Source organism: Paramormyrops kingsleyae, chromosome 4, assembly GCF_048594095.1.
Source record: "Paramormyrops kingsleyae isolate MSU_618 chromosome 4, PKINGS_0.4, whole genome shotgun sequence".
NCBI classification, from domain to species: Eukaryota; Metazoa; Chordata; class Actinopteri; order Osteoglossiformes; family Mormyridae; genus Paramormyrops; species Paramormyrops kingsleyae.
The window spans coordinates 43,991,169-44,010,278 of NC_132800.1; the positions used below are offsets into that span (position 1 = coordinate 43,991,169).

General features: G+C 42.7%; 2 long non-coding RNA genes across 3 annotated transcripts in view; both read left to right on the forward strand.

Annotated features, from left to right (window-relative positions):
* The first annotated feature begins 6,390 nt into the window (after positions 1–6,390).
* The window catches only part of LOC111843493 (uncharacterized), a 58,882-nt gene continuing 46,162 nt past the window's right edge, over positions 6,391–19,110 (forward strand). The window contains exon 1 of the long non-coding RNA XR_011990107.1: positions 6,391–6,534. This is a non-coding gene — a long non-coding RNA (uncharacterized lncRNA). The remainder of the gene's footprint in view (positions 6,535–19,110) is intronic.
* Positions 6,744–16,668, forward strand: LOC140589064 (uncharacterized). 2 transcript variants are annotated; one of them, XR_011990257.1, is made up of 3 exons: positions 6,744–6,766; positions 10,602–10,663; positions 16,389–16,668. It is a non-coding gene; the product is annotated as an uncharacterized lncRNA (long non-coding RNA). The 2 variants fall into 2 exon arrangements; XR_011990258.1 differs by lacking the exon at positions 6,744–6,766 and adding an exon at positions 7,407–7,444.

Sequence of the window (19,110 nt, forward strand, 5' to 3'; positions counted from 1 at the left end):
GACTTACCTTCAAATTCGACTTAAAGAAATAGGGAACGGAACCAGTTTAAAACCTGGGGACAATATCATATTCCATCTGTAGTTCAAAACTTGGGTCCTGCTGACAGAAATCAGCTCCTCTCTGGGATTCATGTGAAGAACCTGTGTGTTTTATTTAGTGTAGCATTGACCAAGAGGCCTGTGGCCCCATCATCGCCATGGAAACAAGACCCACAACCGCACCCTACAGACATTCAGAGCAAAGCTGCTGAAACACCACCAACGTGTGATACACTTTCTGTCAGCCGTTATTAATGTCAGTCACAGAGAGACCTGACAGTGCACCAGAGACACTGGCCACAGTTTGGAAGCAGCTGCAGAGGGCCAGAGGTGGGTCGGTTTCCTTATTTATAGAAGCCTGTGATTGTCTGAGTATCAGACATTTTACATCAGAGGCCGTAGCAGGTGTGGATCTTACCCAAACGTGCAGATGAGCCCCACACTATGCTGTCTGTAGAATGAACAGAGCTGTAATCTGCATTATACTCCTTCATCTCATTTAAACAGACCGGAACTTTCTCAGGCACAAACTTCCCTGTATTCACAGCCCCTCTGGACCGGCCCCACAAACATGGGTACGAGAGAGTCCACTGGACCCACAGAGATTGTGTTCAGTGAGCTTAAGTTAGCAGCTCTTGTGTTTTGCTAAACTGTCAGTGCTGTGCTGTGTTCAATCACTTCCTCTATGACCTGCTGTTTATTTCTGTATTTAGTGTGAATATCTGTGGTGAACAGAGTCCAGCATTAAAGGACCAGCAGGCAGTTCAGTGTGCTTTAATGTCCAGAGCAGAGCTGTAAATGTGAGATTTCGTTTAGTTCAGACTTTTAATTGACAGGCTTCAGTAGCAGTATTTTCTACTGTCATCAGTGAACACCAGTCTGTACTGAGTATTTCCCAAAGTCTTTGCTTAATTTTTTCTTGTCTAATATTTGAAAGAAGACAATTTCCTTAAAAATTTGTTACTCCAAAAAATGCTCTTCAGGGTCATACTCATTTGTAAGTACTGATTCATTTTTATGAATTATTATATGAGGTTACAACATGAAATGTTGTACATTCTCTGCCTCTGCTGCGATAGAGGTACTAATTTTTTAATACTGCTGCAAAATTCTCTGTATTCTGTCCAACTACTCTACATCGTACTTTGCTCTGCCACATATTAGTTTATATTCTTCTTGAATGTTGCATTTTATGTTGTGAAATATCTCGTAGTAGACATTGGAAAATATCAATTTCTGCTTTGCAGTATTTACAAAGAAAAAAATAGTTCACAATAAATCAATTTCCCACAAGCATGTCAATTCATGAGTGATTTAAACAACAAGGATGATTAGGAATGACTTGAAGAGCCCATGCAGAGCTCATGTAACGGCGGTAAACTTTAAACTAATGTTAAACATATACTAGATAATCCTGAAAAGGGGCTTCATTAAAATTGTACAGCTTGCCAAGTTTTGTTTCCTATAACAATATAAACGTTTTAGTGAAATGTAAAGCCCACACTCCCAGCGAATTTTATAACCAAAATACTGGAAGTATATTGAAAAATAACATTGTTTATGAAAGTAGGCAAATCAGAATTTCTAGTTTGAGATTCATTGTACTTGGCAGACATGATACTGCTTTCTTTGAGACTTAAACTGCCATTGAATTTTGAAGACGTTGTACACCTCTGAAAATATAACGCTCTTCCGGACATTCATTCTTAAAAAATCAGACTAACTACCATATATAAACACATAGTCCCGTGACAAAAGGTGACCGTACTGCCACCCCAGTCTTTAGTGATACTGCATCTTGCGAATGCGTTGCATTGATTCCTCGCACCTACGACGAATGGAATGAATGTAAAAAATGCGTAGCGGGCATGATGTGGATGCGTATGTTACCTAGTTGACATTTGGCCCTCACTAGTTAACGTGTAGACTGCAGCATAATGTCACTAGTGCCACATGTTACACTAATGCACACTAATGGACTACATGCAAATGAAGGGGTCAAGAGATGAATATTGATTGGTTAGTGTTCAAACTGTGTGCTGGAATTCCATAAAATGCCCACTCTGAATTGTAATGAGCTAAACTATTTACCAGCATTCTTTTATGGCAGAAGAGAGTTATATCCACAACTTGCCATGGCAAATGTTATGTTTGATTATATGTTTATTCATTTTCCATTATAAAATAACTTCACTGTATAGATGCAATGAAGATAGGTCTAAGTGAGAAAAAGAGCAATTTCTCTGTCTGCAGATGGGATCATTGTCGTCGTTTTCACTGCTTATTAGCTATATTTTGTTGCTAACACAGGCTGCTGACACACTAATTGACATCTCCGCCATCCGAGATCAGTAAGGTTTCTTGAATTATAGCAGCATAACATGAAGCAGGCAAAGCTGATAGTATGCAGATACAATACAAACACAGTCATTGTAAGTTATAGCAAGAATCGCCTTCAACATACAGGTGCTCAATTAAGTTGTCTTTCTAATATAGTTCTTTATGTATAACAATTCCATGTCCCACAAGCCGGTTTTGTCAGCCAGGGATCGGTCCGCCAGGGCCTCCCTTGGCTGTCACTCGAATTTACCCTGGTTCTCAGCCAGAAACAGGTGGATTACCCTCTTCAGGTCAGGAAGGAGGCCCTGCCTCAAGTGGAGGAGTTTAAGTATCTTGGGGTCTCATTCACGAGTGAGGGTAGATGAGATTGAGAGCTGGACAGACGGATCGGAGCGGTATCTGCAGTTCTGCAGGCGCTTAACCTGTTTGTCGTGGCTAAGAAAGAACTGAGCTGGAAAGCAAAGTTCTCAATCTATTGGTCCATCTTCATCCTTACCCTCACCTATGGTCATGAGCTATGGGTAATGACTGAATGAATGAGATCATGGATAAAGGCGGCCGAAATGAGGTCTCCCCGCAGCATATCTGGGCTCTCCCTTAGGGATAGGGTGAGAAGCTCATATATCGATGTGAGTCTCAGAGTAGAACCGCTGCTTCTCCACGTTGAAAGGAGCCAATTGAGGTAGTTTGGACATCTGGTGCGGATGCCTCCTGGGCGGCTACCTGGAGAGGTTTTCCATGCAGGTCCTACAGGGAGGAGGCCCCGGGGCAGACCCAGGAAGCGCTGGAGGGATTATATCTCTCGGTTGACCTGAGAACGACTCGGCATCCCCCCCCCATAAGAGCTGGTAGAGGTGGCTGGGGAGAGGGAGGTCTGGGTATCCCTCCTGAAGTTGCTACCCCCCATGACCCGAACCCTGGACTAGCGGATGGTAATGGATGGATGGATGGATGGATGGATATATAACAATTACACATGGGGTTGACATAACTGTATAATTAATATTACATCCATTAGCTGGTGTTGGTTATATTAGTTGATTTTAGTTGGGCCATTTTGATTTTGTCAGTCCAGCATTTCCTTCTGATTTGAAAGTGATACTACAATTAGTTATTAAAATATCGGGCAAACTCAAAAGTGCTATTGTAATCAGATTTAAAATCAGAATTTTTAATTAGCAGGAGGAAACATTTTTACAGTGTTTCAGTGTTTTAATTTAATATTTTATAAATTATTTTGGAAGAGGATGACCACTCCTGGGTGTCATTTTTGGGTGTAAGATTACACAAATAAAACACATTTGAATCCCACACAGAACCTACTTGGGCAAACTCATGTGGTTCCTCCATGGAATCCATGGCAAAACCCAATTTGAATCAATGATATTTCCCTTATATTTCCCTTTTACAACACAAATGGACCCACATGAAAATATTGTCTTGGTCCTTTATGGATCCAGTCAGGATAGCCGAAATGGGCCTCATTTCTAACCCATTTAGATTCTACCCAGATCCCACTTGGGCAAACACACATGGGTCCACCATGCAGACCATAGCCAAACCCATTTGGGCCTCACATGGATAGGATACATGTAAATGCATCTGCAGCAGACTCATGTTGAAAATCTCACGCCAGCCAGCTGACCAAAGTTGGCAACCCTGTATTATGCAAGATGATGCTACTAAGTCACAGAGTGACCTTAATTTTAGCAGCAATTATTGTGATAAACAGGAATCATAGAATGTATATTAAGCAAAATAATTTAAGTCAGCGTGATGACGGACAGGCTAGGTTACTCCGCGAGGCTAAATGGCATATATCTATGGCTGACCTCACATTATTTTCCTGAATGTCTTCTTTTAAGATACACTTACATTGTAGTCATTCTGTGGTGATATTTAAGTTCTACTTTGTAATATTTACAGACGTCTTCATTTTCATTCACTTTTAATGTGAATTAATTTTTTTGGACCCTCATAGGCTAAGTGTGTCTTCCTTCCGCCATATTTCCAAGTAATCGAGAAGGAAAATTTTGATTGATGCTTTTTAGTAATCGAGTTTAATAGAGTATTCGTGAAAGCTCTAGTTTATTTTACTCTTAAAAAATATTAATTTACCCAAAATAGGTGTGTGCAAAAACGTTGCTGTAATTATTTTCAGCAAATCCTACAGGTTATTTTTTTCAGTGTGGTATTATAACAATAACATTCTGCAAAGCAGACTACAGTAGATGAACTGTAATATTAACAAACTATTGGCAACTCTGCTGCCAGTATTTTACTGTAAATTTACATGACAATTATTCGGATTTTCAGCAGACATCCAATTTTTCTGTTTTGTCTGTTCACAGTATTTTTAAAACCAACCAATATCAGATTTCACTGTGAACTGGTCATGGTCCTGAACTGACCCACATGTGCAAAGAAACAATAATAATAACTGTTTATTCACCATTGGTGCAAGTACATTAGAACACTTCTCTCTGGCTTCCTCATCTTGCTCTCCATAGCTTGAGGGTCACAGCACAGGGTCAGCACTCCTGCAGCTGGGGGTTTGGGCTTTGCCTTGGACCCTTGAGCACCAACAGCAGATATGAGCCATAAATCAGGAGCACTGTACCTTACTGACATGGTCTGATAAGCAATGCTTTGATTTTCCTTGGATTTACCCCCAATTGTTCAAATTCATTTTGATTCAAACACTACAAAAATGCCTCCTGTCCTCTAGCTGCAGTTAAACCTCAAAATAGATGGCAATAGTGGGAATTTAAGAAGGAGAATGGTAATAGGAAGAAGATACATTTATCAGTGTCTGAGAGAGCTCTCTGTCTGATTTTAACTTCTCTTTTCATTAGTATCTGTGATAGTGAGCTCTCCCTTGTGGACTGAAGCTGTGTGTGCAGACAGTGCAGAGGTGTGGCATGTCGGAGTTCAGGCTGCTCCTGTCGGCTAAGGAAACCACCTGATTGCTTTTGACTCTTAATATAATAATTAGTCTTGTATATTTCTTACTATAATAAGAAATACACTAAATTGTCAAATGATGGACATTAGAGGGTTGGAATATGACAAAAAATGAAGTATATTAGTTATAAATAATATTAATTTATTAATTGTCATTTCAGAATTATTGTTATATCTGAATTTCACTCTAGCATATTGTGGTTTGAAGTAACTGGATCCTGCACCAACATATTAAAAACGGCAGTGATGTGACGTATTATACAGTGAGTTTTGCTTTTTGGAACCTTGGTTGTGTGAACCGTGGTTATCAGGCTGCATACAAAAGGATGCAGGGATGTGTTTCCTCAGTCAGCATGAGTTCAGTACAAAATGTAACCTGTAAGACATGGTGTCTGATACACCACAGGATCTTAATGCAGAATCATCAACACAACACTTCATAGCTTAATTCAGCCTTTATTAATATCATATTTACTCTGTTTCTGTGTCTCCAGGTTGCAGTGCTGCTCTGGTGACCCAGGCAGCGGTGATAGAGGTCCAGCCTGGAGGAGAAGCCACTCTGCCATGTGGGATCCCTATTACGACAGATGTTTCTTGGATTTCCCTGCAGTCAGACCCCATACCAGTCGTGGACCTGAAAGTTGGAGCTGGAAAAAATATATACCTTGTTAATATTGGACAGAACTATACAGGGAGGCTGTTTCATGTTAATGGCTCTAACACACAGAGTCTGCAGCTGATAAACATCACTGAGGCAGATATGCTGATCTACTGCTGCTTCAAAAGTATAGATGCAAAGCTTGTAAACTGTACAAAGCTGAAATTCAAAGGTAATTTAATGGCGAGTGATTTAGATTAAGGTGACTGTGGATTGTGTGTGACTTTAATACATCAGAATTACTTATACAACAAATATTAAGATTACATTGATGGCAATATGGAATTTATATATGTATGCATAATATATTGTTTCGCAAAATAATGGTTTTGATGTGAACTACAGGTAATGCATGTTTATAACAGAGATCACTGCTTATCACCCTAACAGTGATGATGTTTATACTCTGTTTACAGACCATCCTGGAGGCCAGTGCACGACCCTGAACCCAGATCACCTGCATTGTTTTATCCTGATTTGTTTCATCCTTCTGCTCTGTCTCATCTTCCTGGTCTGCTATGTTTATAACAAAGGTCAGACATGTCTGATGTCACTGTGTTTTGTGTTCCCTGTCTGTTTGGTCTTTTTGCGTCTCATTCAGCCCCAGACTGGGCCATAGCAGATGTGCAGTTTGTCAGGTACAGACACTATACACTTCCTGTCGGCTGTGTGTTAATACACTGTGATACAGTGTAACTCTGACTTTCTTCCTTAGCTAAAGGCCAGTGGGTCTCAGTACCTCACACCTCCAGGACTGCTGAGCAGGTAAAGTGCCAAAGTTACATACAGGATCAGCTGCCTTGGTGTTAATCCTTACACTAAATATTAGTCATTTATAAATATTCAGGCATCAGCTGTGTCTAACCATCGTTTATTGTGTTTCCTGTTTTAAAACCTCAAACCTGCAGCCAGTCTTTTTCTAACACAAGTGTGTCCAGCATGCAAGGTGCAGTGAGACAGTGTGAGAGCAGCAGCCCTTATCAGCAGGGCTGGTAGAGCACCCTGTGCACTAGCCCGCAGTGAAGTGAGCGATCTTTAGGCACATTTCATGTTTTGTACAACCCACAACTGTAATTAAAAAAATGTATAGCAATCAATTTTCTGACAAGTGTAACACCCCCTTTTTTAGTGTGGGAAAGTGTGAAAATTAGTGACAAATTGCCCAGCGGCAGGGGCGATTTTAGCCCATTTTTGGTTTTAGCCCATTTTTGGCACCCCCAAAATGAATAAAAGCACCCCCAAAGATTTCTAACTTTTTTTTGACAGTTCATGCTGTTTATGTGAGACAGTATTAAAATATGAAAAATCATTCAGATGTAATATTTTAATAACTAGTATAGATACCCCCCCCCCCCAGCCCCGAAAAATGGTTCGTTCCAGCTTCACTCTCCGCTACTCTGACTGGCTCCAGCAATGGTGGCTGAGACGCATTGGAGCGGTGGTGTGAGTACTTGGCTTAAAACAGGACATGTTAGCTGCATTTAACCTTCAGTAACTCTTTCTTTATATAGTTAGGTAGTAGGAGTCAGACCATGTCTCCTATTAGCTGAAAAACATTACCCCAGGGCTCTCAAGTGTCACGCATTGAGAGTGACAGTCACTCTTTTCATTCTTTTGTCACGCACTCCCGCCACACATTGTATTTCTCACGCGGAAAAATAATTTGTAGGCTAATATGCCGCAGAGCCCAATTTTTCCCCAGACCGCGGCACAGTAGCGCCTCACTATAAAACAAACGTGTCTCCGCTGGAGTCTAATGGTGCGTTCGTTTTTCTCTCGGAACTCGGAAATTCTGAGCTGAGTAACATTATGATACATTCGATTATTTCTCTCCAAGTCGGATGGCAACTGGATGAAACACGCCTCTTTTATGACGTTGAAGTCGGACAAGATTTGCCCCAAGAGCCTGTCACTTACCAGGCAATCAAAAAAAAAGAAAGGGTCTACACAGTAGCCAATCAGAAAATAGTACTCTTGTATCTGGGTAGAATACAACACAACAACCAATGAAGAGGCATCCTGTGGAATGTCACTCTTGCCTGTCTTCAAAACTTGACAGCCCTGTTACCCTCACAGGTAAACTGCAGTGTTGAAAACACGTTTTCTGATGATGTTTGCTACCCTACAATCCGCCCTACAATCAGCAACATTTTGACCGTCCTGTTGCTCCCATTGAAATTTATATGGCCTAAATCTAAAAACTTAAATTGCCAACCGTTTTACCAGTCCTCTTTGAAATGGAACGAGAGAAGCTGGTTATTTTTTCATGTTCCGAATATTAAACCTAAGGTAGCTAACTGACTGGATGCCCATTAACTTTATAACTTCTGGTGTGTGTGTGTGTGTGTGTGTGTGTGTGTGTGTGTGTGTGTGTGTATTTTGCACAGAAAGACGGCCAGGTTCATAATGGATATAAGGAAGTTTTTTCAAAAAAAGGACGGGCATTCAGGTAAAAGTAGAAGATCATGATCTGTCAATCAAGAATAATAGTCATATATTTTATTAAATGTACACGTGGTTTGGTTATTTGCCTTTTGATTGAAAGTACACTGAGAGGCAGGGAAAAAGTCTCATTGTGACGAGTAAAGTGTATCTTGCCTTGCTGGGCAGCTCTCTGGGTGCTCAGCACCCCCAAAGCTCTGAACCTAGAATCGCCCCTGCCCAGCGGTATTGCAATTTGTGCATCGCTTAATGGTCAGACAGTCAATTGTCTGCAGAAGTGGGGGGGCACGATGTCCGGTACTGTGTGTGCTGCATTTACAGCCATTTTTCTGTATCTAACTGTAAAAAAAATACGGAAATATGTATACGTAATTGTATTAAATTGTGCGAAAAAGGCGACTAAATCATACCCAACTTCTAAAATTTTGTTGGGAAGACAGCTTGTTTATGTTGCTGTATATATGTGTTTGTGTGTGTGCGTGCATGTGTGTTTGTGTGTATGTATGTGTGCATGCATATCTGTGTCTGTATATAAGAGCATTTCGAACATGTTTTCGTTTGACTATGGAGCTCATTCGGTTTGAGATCATTTTTGCCCGTTTTAAAAATGCATGTAAAAGTCGAAGATCATTATGTGCTGGTTGGGGAGCCTGGAACTGTGTATCTGCATCACATAACTCTGGAGACAGGAACTGGTTCAGCCATTGCGGATGGGCTACATGCAGCCGTCAAGGAAATGCGTCTTGAGGACAAGATCTTGGCAGTGGGAGCCGACAGCACTGCAGTTAACACTGGCCCACGAGGTGGAGCAATCCATTTGCTGGAATGCCGACTCGAACGTCCGGTGCAGTGGATTGTGTGCTGCATGCACTTGAATGAGCTTCCACTGCGACACTTGTGCAAGAAACTGATTGGTCCCACCGAAGGACCAACTCAGTGGAAAGGACCGATAGGCAAAGCCTTGACGACATGCGAGACATTGACAAAAGCCGACTTCAAGAGTATCTCTGATGGTGAGCCGCTTCCATTAATTGCTCACAATGATCTCAGTCGAGACCAAGCTTATCTGTATAACATCATAACAGCAATCAGAACAGGCGTCATCAGTGATGATCTGCTTCGTGAGAAACCCGGAGCTATGTCAATGGCAAGATGGCTAACGACTGCAAGTAGAATATGTCGACTATATGTAGGAACGGTTCAACCTACCAGCGAGCTCCTTTTTTTGACACAGTTTATTGTCAACAACTACGGACCTATGTGGTTCCAAATCAAGTGGCACCCAAAATGCACAGATGGTCCGAATCACCTGTTGAAACAAATTCAGATGCAAAAACATCTCACACCAGACAACCGAAAAACAACATGGCCCGTCATTCAACATAATTCCTATTGGGCTCACCAAGAAAATGTGCTTTTGGCTACGTTGGCAGATGAAGATAAGTCAAACAGAAAAATAGCTGTTGATATCATAATGACGATTCGCGCAGCTCCTATGTCATCTCGACACCATATCTGGGAATTTCGACCACCACAAATTAAAGACAGTGCTGGAACGCTGCGGGACTTACTTCCTCCTTTGGATCAATGCACACTTGAACCGCCACTTACAAAAGTACTCTCTGATGAAGAGCTGAAGAAAATTGTCCAGCAGCCATATTGTGTGGACATACCATGCCATTCTCAGGGTGTAGAACATTGCATAAGAATGGTGACTGAGGCGGCGAGTGCTATTTATGGAATTGATGCGAGAAATGGCTACATAAGAGCAGTGGTCAAATCAAGGGATTTCATGCCGTCTTTTGACACAAAGAAAGGTTTTGTGCACCTTTTGATTATTGAAATACAGCAAAACATACAGGAACAGACTTTCTCTGCTGTGACATTCTTTTGTTTGTCCTGGACATTCAGTTTTGCATGCTTGTCTGCAGGTTTTGTGCGTTTTAATAAAAGTTGTCAAAAATTTTTAGGTTCCCAAAGTTTGGACTCAAAAAAGGGGGTGTTCCCTAACTCGTAGAATTTTTTGGTTTACATTCCTGAATTCGGCATGTTTTAATGTACAAAACCTGAAATGTGCCTCATGATATGTGCGATTTTGTTTCCTGACACTACGGGCTACTGTGCATTCTGTGAATGACGTCACTCTTAACTGTTTCAGCACTGCTGAGGAAGAGCTCTGACTGATAGCAGAGGGGAAGCAGGACCAGCCGACACGATCAGGTACTGTCACTGACAGGGCTTTCTGTGGCCTTCAGACCACTTCTTTGGGACCTGCACTGTTTTAGTTCACGTAAATCTCTTTAGACATCTTTTCTCTTCTTTTTCTGTTATGTTTCTATTATTTCAAATGTTGCCATTTGCTCAATACACAGCATTAATACTGACACCATGTATACTCAGTACCAACACACACACACAAACATACAACACAGATATATACATGTCCATCTCAGACACAGACACATACTGTAGGACAGATACAAACATACAGGTCATACACAATACACACACACACACACACACCTTTAGCGAACATCAAACAACTTAACAGTTAATATAAACATGACCACACTTAAATTTGTCACATGGAATGTACGTGGAATTGGTTCCAGGAAAAAGAGGATAAAAATTGCAAATCGGTTAGGAGCTCTGCAGGCAGACATTGTCCTTCTTCAAGAGACTCATATGGCTAAAACATCTGAGCACATACATACCTTCCCACAGTACCCTCACATGTACTCAGCCTGCTACAACTCAAAACAGAGGCGTAACCCTATTGATTAATAAAAGTATAAACTTCACTGTTAACAATATTATAAGAGATACAGAAGGTAGATTTATAATACTTAATTTATCTATTCAAAATATGGATTTCTGCATTGCTAGTGTTTATGGACCAAATGTTGATGACCCCTCCTCTTTTCATGCTTTCTTCACTTCACTTTCTGTTCACTCGGACTCCACACTTATAATGGGAGGAGACTTCAACTTGGTATTGAACCCAGAAATTGACAGGCTTAGCACGGCAGTGAGTCAAAGGAACTGGCAGTCTGCAGATACTCTTAGACAATACATGAATGATTTTGGTCTTTGCGATGCCTGGCGGTCACATCATCCCACTTCCAGGGATTACACCTTTTTCTCACCAGTACACTACTCACACTCTCGCTTAGATTACTTTCTAATTAGCAGCTCCATGATGAGGAATATCACAGAAACCCAGATACACTCCATCGTTTTCAGTGATCACGCACCGTTGTCTCTCTTGCTGGCAAAGGAAAGAGTCACACCACCAAGTAGGAACTGGAGATTCAACACATCCTTACTTAAAGAATAAGATTTTATTAATTATTTAAAAAATGAGTGGGCAACATATTTGAATAACAATGACTCACCAGAAGTCTCACCATGTATTCTCTGGGAAGCAGGAAAGGCAGTAATGAGAGGAAAAATAATATCTTACTGTACACATAAAAAAATAAAGAAAAAACATATGTTGCAGAATTAGAACAGAAGATTAAATCACTAGAAACAGCGTATGCTTCATCGCCGCAACCTGAGAAAACTAAAATTGGAATTTAATGAATTAAATGATGATAAGACACAATTTCTGGCAAACAGATTGTGTTTGGAAAACTTTGAACAAGGCAATAAATCTGGGAAATTCCTTGCTACTCAGTTAAAACTCAATAAAAAAAACAACAATCTGTTCTATTAAAGACTCGACCGGGAATGTAACTCATGATCCCGAACAAATTAATAAATCTTTTAAAGAATTTTATAAAGCTTTATACTCATCACAGAATAATCCATCTGATGATGACATCAACAATTTTCTTAGCAATATAAATCTGCCAAAACTAAATGATGAACAAATTAGGGTTCTAGACTCTACTCTATCAATATCTGAATTCAATGAAGCCATACAATTTCTACAAAATAATAAAGCTCCAGGTCCTAATGGTTTCCCAGCAGAATTCTACAAGGTATTTTATCAGAATGTTTACTCAAATTCAGAACGATCACACGCTATCTTCAAACATGAACTCTGCCAACATTAGCCTGCTTCTAAAACCTGGTAAAGACCAAACACTAACATCCAGCTATCGCCCAATCTCATTGATAAATGTAGATCTTGAAATAATTTGCAAAGTTCTTGCCAAAAGATTAGAAAAAGTCACGACATTCCTTATACATCCCGACCAAACAGGTTTTATCAAGGGTAGACACGCAGCCAATAATACACATAGATTAATAAATGTTATAGACTACTGCTCCATTAACAAATTAGAATACCACAGTTATCTCTCTAGATGCGGAGAAAGCATTTGACAGAGTCAATTGGAAATTTCTATTTGCAGTTCTACACAAATTTGGATTTGGGTCATCCTTCATAAGCTGGATTAAAACACTACACTGCTCCCCAAATGCATGTGTTAGGACAAACAAATTCATTTCCCAAAGCTTCCGTGTGCAGAGGGGCACCAGGCAGGGTTTTTGTTATCTTCATTGAGCCACTAGCAGCAGCAATTAGACAAAATGTAGATATTAAAGGAATTCAAACAGAAAAAACAGACCATAAGATAAGCCTTTATCCAGATGACGTATTACTTTTCTTAGGAATTCATCAACCTCTCTTCTGAAGACAATATCACTTATAGATAAGTTCTCATCTATATCAGACTACTCTGTCAACTGGAGCAAATCAACAGTTTTGCCTTTGAATTGTAGTTTCCAAAACACAACTACTACTCCTTTACAGTCAGGTAACCTTAGATACTTAGGCATAAATTTTTCCACCAGGCTCTCAGATCTAGTACAGATGAATCATATTCCAGTATTAAAAAAGGTAGAAGATGATCTCATGCGATGAAATCTCTACCTATATCACTCATGGGTAGAATTGCCACCATAAATATGGTGGTCCTGCCTAAAATCAATTACTTGTTCTCAATGATCCCTAATAAACCCTCTATGGCTTGGTTTAAATCACTAGACTCAAGCATCTCGTCATTTTTATGGAAGGACAAACCATCACGAATAAGCTTGAAAACTCTGCAAAAAGCCAAAGGTAATGGTGGTCTAGAACTACCAAGTTTCTATCACTACTTCTTAGCCAACAGACTGCAGTATATATTAAATTGGATCAAATCAAGCCTGGTAGATAGTCCATGGCTGGACTTAGAACAAGCAATCTGCAGAGAAGTAAAATTGTCTGATTTGCCTTTTATAAGTCCTACTATTAAGCGGTATAAATGTTTTAAGAGCCTTAGTATTAACACCTCATTAATAGCCTGGTGGGAATTTTAAAACATTACTAGGTCTCCACTTATCCCCTGCAAACTAACACCCATTTGGAACAATCCAGATATTTGCCAAAAAAAGATAACATTGAACTTTCCCTTATGGCATGATAAAGGGATTAGAAATCTTGAACATGTTATTCAAAACAGGAAATTTATTTAATTCGACGAACTAGTCTCAAAATACGGAATTAGCAACAGTAAATTTCTTGAGTACCAGCAACTGAAGTCCATTATTCAGGCAAGGTTCAATCTTAAACAGTTTAACTTAGAAATACCTCCATGGCTGCTAGAATTTTTTAATCTTTCTAGCCCCAAATTATTGTCAAAAATGGATGACTCAATTTCCCTTCCAATCTCAAAATGGGAGAAAGATCTATCCATCGATTCAGATCAAACCTTTTGGAAAGAAATATATTTAAACACCTTCAAAATGACTAAAAACCCGAACTTACAGCTTATACAATACAAAACTCTGCATAGAACTCATTATACAGGACAAAAGATGTTCCAAATGGGCCTTATCCACTCAAACCTATGCACCCACTGCTCAGGTGACTTTGTGGAGAACTACATGCATGCCATATGGTACTGCACCCCAGTTCAGAAGTTCTGGCAAAGCATATGTGAGGATCTATCAATTTGGTTTAATTGCTATATCCCAACCTCACCTACATTGTGCATTTTAGGTGATGCAAGTATATTAGATATGGAAGAAAATAAAGTGCGCATGATCCTTACTGCCTTAGGCATTGCAAAGAAAACTATCTTCATGAACTGGAAATCAAAAAATAATTTATGTGTTACTCAGTATAGAAATTTAATTCTAGACCACAAGTCTGGATAGAATGTCTGATTCCCTCCAAAAAAATCAATTGGGCAAATTGGATTCTCTCTGGTCCATTCTGGCCAATTCCATTACGTAGCGGGGGTGGTTGGCTGTGGTCTCGTCTCCTCGGGGTTCTGGCGGGTGGCGGGGTTGGGCTCCCGGGCTGTGGGCGGCTAGTGGCTTCTTGGAGCTGGGGGGTCTGTGGCTGCTGTCCTGTGGTGTCTGGGTGTCTGCCCTGGCTGGTGGTGGTGGGGGGGGCTTGGGCGGGTGCTGCCTGGCGGTCATGGGGCGTCGGGTCTGGGGTGCCGGTGGTGGCAGGGGCTGGCCCTGGGATGGGTGGTTGGCCTCTTCGGTGCGGGCTTGGGTGGGGGGTCTGGGGCTCTGGTGTCCTGGGCCTGGCCGTTTCCTCGGTGGGTGTCTTCCTGCGTGGGGGTGGCCTGTGCTCCCTCCGGGGTAATAATCTCCCCCCTCACTCACATAACATGCCACGCACACATGTAGGATTCGTGATCTCGGGGTGGGAATGTGCCGTGCACGCTGCGGTGAGGGGGCCATCCACATGGCCTTACTCGCTGTGCTGAGTGGCCCTCTGCCTCCCCTTGTTTTAATTGCACTTTAGTCATCACATATCAGTATACACACAGGGCCTTGGGGGGTAGGGGCACTACTCAGAGGTTGGTGGGTGAGGCCGCTGAGGTTGTCTCACTCACCTCTTCACTGCTGCCCGCCCCTCAATTTTAATACATTGAGGGTCTTGGCGGGGTGGGGGGGGGGTGATGGGGAGGAGAGCTGTTTGCAAGCAGCGCTCCTCCGCGCTTCCCCCGTCAATTTTAAATCCATCTTAAGTTTCTCAACAGTCATACTCATCCCTTACACCACATACACTCACAATCACCAACACATGCATCCAACACTCCACCTCTCACACAGGTGCGTGGGGGAGGAGAGTGGGTGGGTCTTCCTACACCCCTGCTCCCTGCCCGCGATGGTGGGGGGGCACTCGGGTAGTCGTCCGGCTGGCAGCGCCCTGGGGTTGGGGCTGGCGCTGGGGGTGCTGTCCGTTCCCCCGCATGGCGGAGGGTGGTCCGGAGTGGATGGGCTTATGTCTTTTTGTCTCTGTGTATGTGTCTGTGTATGTTGTGTGAGTGGGTGTATGGTCTATGTGTATGGCTGAGAGGTGTGTCTGCGAGGTGTCTGTGTGGGCAGTGTGGGCCTGGGTCTGGCGCGGCTGCCACCTTGGCATGGTTGCTGGCCCTACTCCCTGGGTGGTGGAGTGGGGGGGGGCTCGGGCCTCTCCGGCACGGGTGGGGCTCTCTTGGGCCCTGGCCTTGGCCCGTGCGGGAGCGGCCGTCCCCCTCGCGGGGTCGGCTGCCTGTTGCCTCTGGTTCTCTGGGGCTCGTGCCCTTTTGGCTGCGGGGGCTGCGCCTGGGTCCTCCCTCCTCCTCCTGCTGGGGTGGGGACCCGGCTGTCGTGGGAACGTGGGGCTTTTGCTCTTCCGTGCTCTTGGGGGGCTGTGGACGCCTTGGGTCTCCTGGGCCTGTCTCCGCCAGCCTCTGGTTTTTGTGGGGTGTGGTTGGGCCCCCCCACCCCTCCGCTATCAAGTACATTCCATGGAGAAATTCACACGCACCCAACACACGCATACGTGTTCACACACTTCCCCCACACAGATGAACACACATGCAAATACACCTCCACGCTCCCTTCCAAGCACACACAACAATTTTGTATGTCTGTATATCTGTTTTATTTTCTGACTCTGAATGTTTAATTATCTTTAGTTGATTTAGAAAGTAAAGCTTTTTCTTTACAGGGAAAACCTGATGAGTTCTCGGATGGAGATCAAATTACCCAAGAAGCGAGACCAAAAAAGAGGAGAAGATGCACAGGATACTGTCTGGGCAACAATTAAGTGACGGGTTTGTTTATTCCTGAAATGCTGAGCACAGAACAGAAAACACCCACCATCCGTAAATTGCAGGATTTATTATTTTATTTTTGGAAATTTAACTTAATGACATTAACTATTCCAGGTTGGCAAGATTGATTACCCAGACTTGTAGATAATCAAGTCTTTACAGGAATTAAATAAAAACTACATATTTGTCTCTACCATAGATTTGTTTTGGTTCTGATTTGTTCAGCTCATTCAATGACCAGTGGTACAGTCTGTGAGTAAATGAGTCGTAGTTCAGTTGGTTCACAGCCAAGATCAGTGAACAAGTCATCACTGTTAATGAGAGATTCGCTTTTACTACCCACTGGTGAGATGATGTTCATGCACCTGAAAGTATTGGTGTGGCTACTACAGTTTGGGTATAAAATATAATACGATATACAATATGCAGTGGTGATAATTATATATCATTACATCACAAATACATTTAAATTATAGCTTAAAAGCCCTGTCAAGCCTGCACCAAGCCATACAGCCACCTAGCCAGTTCCTGCTCTGCCTCCCCTGAATATTAGACCCAGCTGCAACTCATTAAGGTCATCAGTTAGCAAAGTTTAAAAGCACGTGTTTCTCAGCAGAGCCTTGTGAAGTATTGAGTGTTCCACCATAAACCAGCATCCACTACCATTGCTAATTATAATCCCTACTCCTTACCCCATCCCTGCTTTACATGTCCTGGCCTTCAATACCATATCTGCAGGGCCTTGCTATTAAGGGCAGATCTAAGGATGCCAAGAGGTGACCACGGCCAAACCCAGTAAGCAGGTGGCCACCTTACATCAAAAAAATACAAACAAAATATGAATCATTTAATTTTTTAAGCAGAACCATAGAAGATACAAATACAGCTGGTCGCTGATGGCCACCACAACAGAAATTTTCTGCAAGTGCCACTGCTTGCTGTGCAATAATATGTGCTGTTACTGTGTAAACCAATGATTTCTAACAACAAATGGCACCACAAAGAAGTGAGAAGAGTTTTTTTCAAAGTAGAATGTTTACTATGTTACAGTGACAGCTGTGAGATCAACATTCTGAAGGTATAGGAAGTGGTGTAAGCACTATTCCACTTCAGAACAAATTAAGCATCGAATGTGAAACACTGAAACATGAAGTGGTCCTCATTAAACTACTTTAGGCCCCCAGTGGTGGCAGAGGAGGCTGGGGAAGCATCGGAAAGCCAGGAGGGGAAAGGAGAAAAAAAATGAAAGGAAGAAAATATGGAAAACCAAAAAGTCAAGTGAGAGAGAGAGAGATGAGAACCAAGCTGTGGTGGAGGAAGAGATGGATGGACATATGAGACTGGTGGAGAAGGAGCATTTAATGGACGTGGAGAAGGACAGGAGTAAGGAGAAAAAGGCAAAGGTGAAGGAGCTGGAGGCAGAGATCGAGGCAGTGCTGGACGACATAGATGAGATGGAAAAAACAATAAGAGAGACAGAGGCTCAGATCCAGGCAATTTTGGAGGACCTTTTAGATGAAAAAGACAGTGGAGGAGATGATGTGTGACTTGAAGGCTGTAATGGCAGTGGTGGAAAAAGACCAGGAGGAGACCGAGGTCATGGTCGAGGTGATGGAGGATTAGCTGAAAGCAGTGGTGGTGATGGCTAAATATGACTATAAGAAAAGTTTTTTACTTATGAATAAACCAATATAAAAATGGGGTAATAAATATTACGCCCATGGAGGCGGGACCGGAGAGGTTCACCACGTCAACTGCCAATTAACTCCTTTAAAGGCAGCGGACTCCCATTCAGTCCTTGCGAAGTATTGCGCTGATGTCAAGCCATACCGAGCACTCTATTTGTCTCTCGTTTACCTGCCTGCTGTCACGATCCGCTCCGTTCGATCCCGATGTGTGCCACGCCCACCTCGTTACCTCGTGTGATTCCCTGATTGTTCTCACCTGTGATTCGTTCTCCGTAGCCTGTCTCTAGTACTTAGTCCGTGTCTAAGTCTGTAGTCCCCAGTTCTGTCATTGACGTTGTTGTCGTTGGTTGTCAATCTTCGTCTTGTCCGGTCCGTGTGCAATAAAGTCACGTTTACCTGCCAGTCTGGGTCAGCTCGTCTACTTGCCCGCTCGTCTGCACCACCGATCCAGAATGACAGAACTCCAAGAAGACGCATCGCAGCAGGGAGAGGACCTTTGGCTCGCCTTGTTGCAGGAAACTGCGTTCTGGCGAGGGCTACCGGAGATCCACGGGGATCCCGGATTGTTCGCCCTCGCCGAAAGGAGCTGGAACCTGCTACAATCCATCAACCCCAAGAACGAGGTGTACGTGATGGAGGAGGTGCCCTGCCTCATGAAACAGCTCATCGACCAGGTGAAGGAGAAGCAGCTCCGTCCTCCCTCCGACACGGAGGCAACCCCGCCTCCGCCTACCGAACCTGGTCGACGGAAGAAGAAGAAGCGACGGGGAAGAAAGGAAGAAGCCTGACCGACGATTACGGTGGGGCGATGTCTTCTCTCCCCGGCTTCTTTCCTAGCCGGTGAACTGGGGGAATCCCCGCTCTCGGGAGACGTCCCGAGTACGGCGCACCAGCGTGTGCATATACTGTAGCCCCCAACACCATCACC